Raw genomic sequence first — 6,778 nt, forward strand, 5'->3', positions numbered from 1 at the left:
CATTATGATTTACCAATTTCTTTTCCTTTTTTATTGTTAACATACCTAGGTTCCTGCCTGGAGGATTTGGTGATCCCCTGCTACTAGACACGGAAGCCTGTTAAGCGAAAGCTTCTTCTATTCCGTCCACAACCATTTGAACCATTTGGACCTTGAGCCTGTGATGGCCGCCTTTTACAACTAGGCTCGTAACCAAGGGTGCATCAGAATACTCCACAAAACGGATAAGAATATACGGTTAAGAAGCAAAAAAAATTGTGTAGAGTATGCGGATCAAGTACAGTTGTGTCAAATACCCTTTTCTGGTTTGATTTAGGTATGCATGATATACTGAAGCAATATTTCGTCAATTCATCCAAGTAACGAATTGGTTTGCACCTCAGAAGTGTGTAAGTCGTATTACTCATTAGTATTATGAGTGATTAATTGGTGTAAGGAAATATTGAAGTCACTTCCTCCGTGGTCTGATGTGGTTGAACGGCTGAGCACGCGGTCTAGCGTTCAGGAGGGCAGAGGTTCGAGTGCGTGTGGGGCCTGCGTTTTTGTTCACCAGACCCACCTTCAATACGATGTTTGTTGCCCGTAAGTCGCTCACACATGAAAGAAAAAATGACAAGAGGACAGATTGATATATCAAAGTGCCATATTGGAAAAGTATAGGTTCTTTGTTTACATTAATATTATTACTATAGAAAAAAAACTACAAGTTTAGTAAATTTCCATTTTACGTTATATTTAAACCAACGAATATATATATATATACATCAGTTATTGACATAAAATGTCTTTTTTATAACGCTAATGTTAAGTTCCAGGACTTTGTATGGGCCACTAATAATAATTGGTTTAACGTTAGCATAGTCGTGATATTCATATTGTCAGTTCAATGTTATGATTACTAAAAAGTTCCCTTATAAGTTGTTTAAAATTAGGTATGTGGAATCAATGCGGCTGACATAGTAACCTTACAGTAACGCACTGTACTATATCTTCACGGTTATTGATTCTTAAATGTCAGAAATTAAAAAAATCTGAATATTGCCAATAAAGATGGGTTATATGATCACACTAAAAAGCATGCTGCAGGAAAACTGGTTAAGTCATTACGTAAGTTTCCTAAACATGAAAAAAAAATGATGAGAACTTTAATAAGTACTTGACCATGGTTTAATCCAAAATGTTTTGTCTAGAAAACTACTTATTAATAGTAGTATTAATCGTATCAAGCTACTAAACATATCTTCAACCGAAAACTTTTAGAAGTAGTTCATATGGTATATATGTATAGCCAGTCTACGTGAAAAATGTATATAAATATATAAGTACAGCCAACATAGTTAATTAACCAGAAAAAGAAATTATAAAACTCGCCTGGGTTGCTTTTTGAATTCGTTGTATTTGCCAGTGTTAGTTGTATGAGTTTGATTAAAATCCTCAGCCATCGTTTCGGAATACCTAGCTTATGTGTCCAGTATTTTTTTAAAAAATATTTAACATAACACGTATATATCAAAGGTAAAAGGTCTGGGGAGTTGTCGGTGAGGCGGAATGAGGAAAAAAAATTATTTTTAAGTAGATGCAGGGTGTGATTAGCTGCGTGGTTAGATTTTATCCTGCAGCCGAAACTGTCAACATCCTTGACTGACTAATTGGATGTGCCCAGCGAACCGTTTTAGTCATTTGTAAAGATTTATTATCTTTACATTTCGATTCCGTAATGGATTTGTCAGTTAAACGATCTAACAACACGTATGGTGGTTCATGATCTAGATAAGCCGGCTTTAGCCTATCAATACTTACTGTGTCGATGTTTCCATGTTTTTCTATCACGAAATATTTAGATTTTCTTGAGACGACTTTGAAAGGACCTTCAAATGGAGGACTGAGTGGTGCTTTTATTTTGTCACATCTTATCCAGACGTGCGTGCAATTGCTTAGGTCTTTAGGTATATATACGGCGCGCGATTGTTCACGAGTATGAATCGGCTTAATTTTAGACATGTGGTCCCGTAGTTGATCTACATAATTTTCTAAATTAAGTTTTTGACTGTTAGTATTAGGGCTAATAAATTTACCTGGTAGTCTCAGAGTGGTTCCGAAAACCAGTTCCGCAGCTGAACACTGTGCGTCAGTTTTGACAGATGTTCGTATTCCCAACATAACTAACGGTAGGAATTCTGTCCACTGATTGGGGTTTGAGTGAGATATAAGGGCGGTTTTTAGCTGACGGTGAAAACGTTCTACCATCCCATTAGCCTGAGGATGATATGCAGTGCAGCGTATCCTATTGGAGCCTAGAAGTTTAGCCAAGTTATTAAATAGTTCGGATTCGAATTGCGCTCCTCTATCCGTCGTTATTGTTATGGGTGTACCAAAAATGGTTACCCAGTTCTGCATGAAGACTTTGGCTACTGTTTCCGCTGTGATGTCCGCTATCGGGATGGCTATAGGGAATCTGGTAAATCGATCTATGCATGTAAAAAGATAATTGAAACCGTTTGAACGTGGTAAAGGACCTACCAAGTCGATATGCACATGGGCAAAACGTGCATCTGGTTGCGAGAAAACACCTATGGGTGAATTTGTGTGACGATTAATCTTTAATTGTTGACATGCTGAACACTCTCTAACCCATTTGTGTACATCCTTCTGTAAATTCGGCCATATATATCTGGCATTGATTAGTTTTGTTGAAGCTTTCGCGCCAGGATGAGACAAAGAATGAAAGTTATTATATATCAACTTTCGCATATTTTTGGGAACGTAAGGTCGCGGCATTGCCTTGGTCGTGTCACAATAAATTAGAATACCATCGATAGGTGATGGGAATTGTTTTAAAATAAGACTTGAATTGTTTGTTTTAAGTAGGTTTTGTAATTCTAGGTCTTGCTCTTGTTCGTGTCTTAACGTCTCGAAGTTTACTGTAGACTGCTGTAGCACGTTCATTTCTAGTCTGGATAAAGCATCTGCCGCCTGATTGTCCTGACCTTTGACATATCGGATATCGCTTGTGAACTGTGATATATAGTCAAGGTGTCGGACTTCTCGAGGTGAGTATTTATCGGCTCTCGCTTTTAATGCATTCGTCAGTGGTTTGTGATCCGTAAAGACTATAAATTCCCTACCTTCTAACATGTGTCGGAAGTGTTTAATGGTCAGGTAGATTGCAAGAAGTTCTCGCCCGAAGGTAGAATACCTTGTTTCGGCTGGAGCGAGTCTTTTCGAGAAGAAACCAATTGGTTTCCAGGCGTTTTTAACCAGTTGGTTAAGGGTACCGCCTACTGCTTTATCTGAAGCATCCACCATCAAAGCAAGTGGGGAAAGAGAATTCGGATATATCAACGTAGTTGCTTGAGCCAGTTTATCTTTAAGCTGTTTAATAGCTTCGATGGCGTCAGAAGACAGTTTGAATTCTTTTGGTTTTCCTTTAAGTGAATCTGTCAAAGGTTGCATTAATTGTGCACAACCTGGTATGAATCTGCGATAAAAGTTAATTAGGCCTAGAAAACTTCTCAGTTGTGTTAGAGAACTAGGTACGGGGTATTGTTTGATGGTATCCACTTCTTTTTTTATAGGTTTAATCCCTTCTGGGCTTATTGTGTGACCGAGAAATTCTAAAGCTTGAACACCGAAAACACACTTTGATGTATGTTTATTCCATGTTCATCCAGTCTTTTCAACACTGCTTGTACATGCTGTTCGTGTGATTGCAAATCGGGGCTGGCAATTAACAAGTCGTCTATATACCCCTGCGCAAATGGCGTATCTCGAAGTAGGTTATCTATGAATCTTTGAAATGTCTGTGCCGCATTTCTCAGGCCGAATGGCATGCGTACAAACTCGAATAAACCAAAGGGTGTAGTAATAGCTGTCTTGGGAATATCTTCATCAGCCACCGGGATATTGTGATATGCCCTGACTAAATCAATTTTAGTGAATATGTTCATACCCTGTAAACCGTTTGTGAAATCTTGGATATGAGGTATTGGGTACCTATCTGGTACGGTTTGACGGTTTAGGGCTCTGTGATCCCCGCACGGCCGCCAGTCACCTTCATTCTTCTTTGGGACCATATGCAAAAGGGATGCCCATTGACTATCAGAGGGACGGATAATACCCAATTGTAGCATATAATCAAACTCGGCCCTAGCGATTTTGAGCTTATCTGGTGCTAGTCTCCTGGGTTTTGCAAAAACCGGTGTACCTTCGGTTTTGATAGTGTGACTCACTTTTAGTTTGTCTTTAGAAGGCTGTGGGTTTGGTTTAGTTAAGTTTGGAAATTCCGCGAGTATATCTTGGAATTTCGCTGTTGTTACTGGAGGGGTTTGAATCAAGTTAAGAGAGCTGATGTGACTTTCTTTGCCTTTTGTGTAATACGAAGTTTCTTTTAGTGTTAATCGCCGTTTTTTGGTGTCAACTAGAAATTCGTATCTCTCTAGAAAGTCCATCCCCAGTATTGCCAGATCTAAGTCGGCTACCGTGAAAACCCAAGGGAATTGCCTCCTGAACCCCAAATCTAGGGTTAAATTTTTCTGCCCAAATGTCGCGATTTTAGTTTTATTTGCAGCTTGAAGTGTAATTGATGATGTTTCTCGACTAATCTCAGTTTTATTTTGAGGGATGATGCTAAGAGCAGCGCCAGTATCCACCAAGAAATTCAAGCCAGAAATTCTGTCTCTAACATAAAACAAGCGACTGTTTAGGCGCCCCTCCTCAGTCGTCGCGACCTGGGGAGGGGTTACTCGTTTCCCGCTGTCTTAGAATTATGCTTAGGCCAGGCGCATGGTTGCATGCACTTGGTTGAGTTGACACCAAACTTCCAGTGGTACCAACAAAACTGCCCAGATTGTCTGGACCTTTGTGACCTGTTTTGTGACTTGGATCGTGGTCGTTGTGGTGACCTGCTCCTGTTTCTATGACCCATTTGCATTCTGGTGACAGCCTCAGTGAGACTTTTAACACTCGCAATGAGTCCTTCTATTACGGGGTCTTTTGCTGATTCTACTTTTTGTGTGTGATTTATTGTGCCTGATCCAGTTGGAGGACCTCTTTCCATTATTCTGTCGGCTATACGCGCTAAATGAGATAATGAGGTTTCAGGATCCTGTGCATCCAAACAGTGTTGGACGTAGCACGGGAGAGCTTGTATCCATCCTTGTTTTAGGACTGCTTCACCCACTGTGTTATCACCCACTAAGACTTGGAGGTGACGTAAAAACTGTGACGGCGACCGATCACCTAGTGTTTCACCTTGAAAAAGTCTTTGGATTCTTTGACTATCTGATAATGATAAACGGTTCATTATCTTTCGTCTTAAGATGGTGTATGGTTGTGGTGATGGTGGACTTAAAATCAAGTCACGGACTTCTTTGGCGACTGAAGTAGGAAGGATAGAACACAAGTCTCTATAGCGAATCCCTTCAGATTTGATATTGTGTCTCGTGAAATAATGCTCTAGTTGAGCAAACCACAACTCAGGATCACTACGATCAAATTCTGGAAGTCGGGATTTCGTAGTCATAACAGTGTCTATCTCCATTGGTGACAAATCCTCCAGATTATGGGTTTCTATTGAGCCTGACATGAGGTATGTGACAAATATAGCAATAAAGTTAGCACAAAAAGTGGTTACTATAACACGAATAACTTAAGATAATACGGAATAAACTAGTTATATACTCAAATTAGTTTACGGATAATCAGGTCTACTTTTACGATTAAGTAAAAAAAATGTTAATAACAGAAATGAGGTTAAATTTGTGTTCAAAAAGGGCTCACCAATTTCGTGCCTTAAAGTAACCCTCGTGCTATTGATAGAAGAAACCAGACAAGTAGTGAATAGGTCTTTATTTCGATCTTAGCGCGGTCACAGTGGAGCGTGGGATTATCTGTTCAGACAAACAATGGCTCTCAACATTCAATATAAGATAATAGGGAATATAACGCTTATACAAAACAAGGAAGTGAATGAATACTTGAACAATACTGTTTTGGCATATGCTTGGTTGTTTGGGGTCAACTCTTAACCAACCAACCTAAGCTGTTACAGGTCTTAACAGCCCGACCAATAACGACGGCGACGCCGCTAACCCTTTGGCTGAACTATACTCTCGGACATCTCAACCGACCGACATCAACTTTACTGATGACAGTTTCATCTGCGATTCCATAGGACTCTCCGAAGTGAACCTAAGCGCCGACTTGGTGTTCCGTAAATTGCAGCACCTAGGAATAGACATTTCTCCTGGCCTAGATATGGTCCATTCTGCCATACTGAAGGAAGCAGCCTCAATCCTGCCCATGCCGCTTAGCGTGATGTTCTCACACTCGCTAAGCCGAGGCAAACTACCGGAAAATTGGAAGTTGGCTCATATCACACTAATTTTCAAAGGAGGTCGACGCAGCAAACTTTCAAGTTACCGACCGGTGGCTCTTCTCTCCGTACCTTCAAAGCTCATGGAGTCCCTGATATGCGACGGTTTATACGACTATCTACTGTCCTTAAATTTCTTCTCGCCCCAACAGTATGGTTTCAGGAAGGGTTGCTCTTGTATAACCAACCTGCTGATTACGGTGGACAGATGGACAAGCATCCTCGATCGCAAGGGAAAGGTTGGTATCATTTACCTTGATTACTCAAAAGCTTTTGACGGTTTAACCATATATATATATATATATATATATATATATATATATATATGAAGAGCACCTCCAATCAGTTAACCTTTACCAGCAGAGTATAGGCGTTTAAAAGGTGACCTTCTGATGGCTTACAGTA

Source organism: Schistosoma haematobium, chromosome 1 (genome assembly GCF_000699445.3).
Source record: "Schistosoma haematobium chromosome 1, whole genome shotgun sequence".
Classification (NCBI taxonomy): Eukaryota; Metazoa; Platyhelminthes; class Trematoda; order Strigeidida; family Schistosomatidae; genus Schistosoma; species Schistosoma haematobium.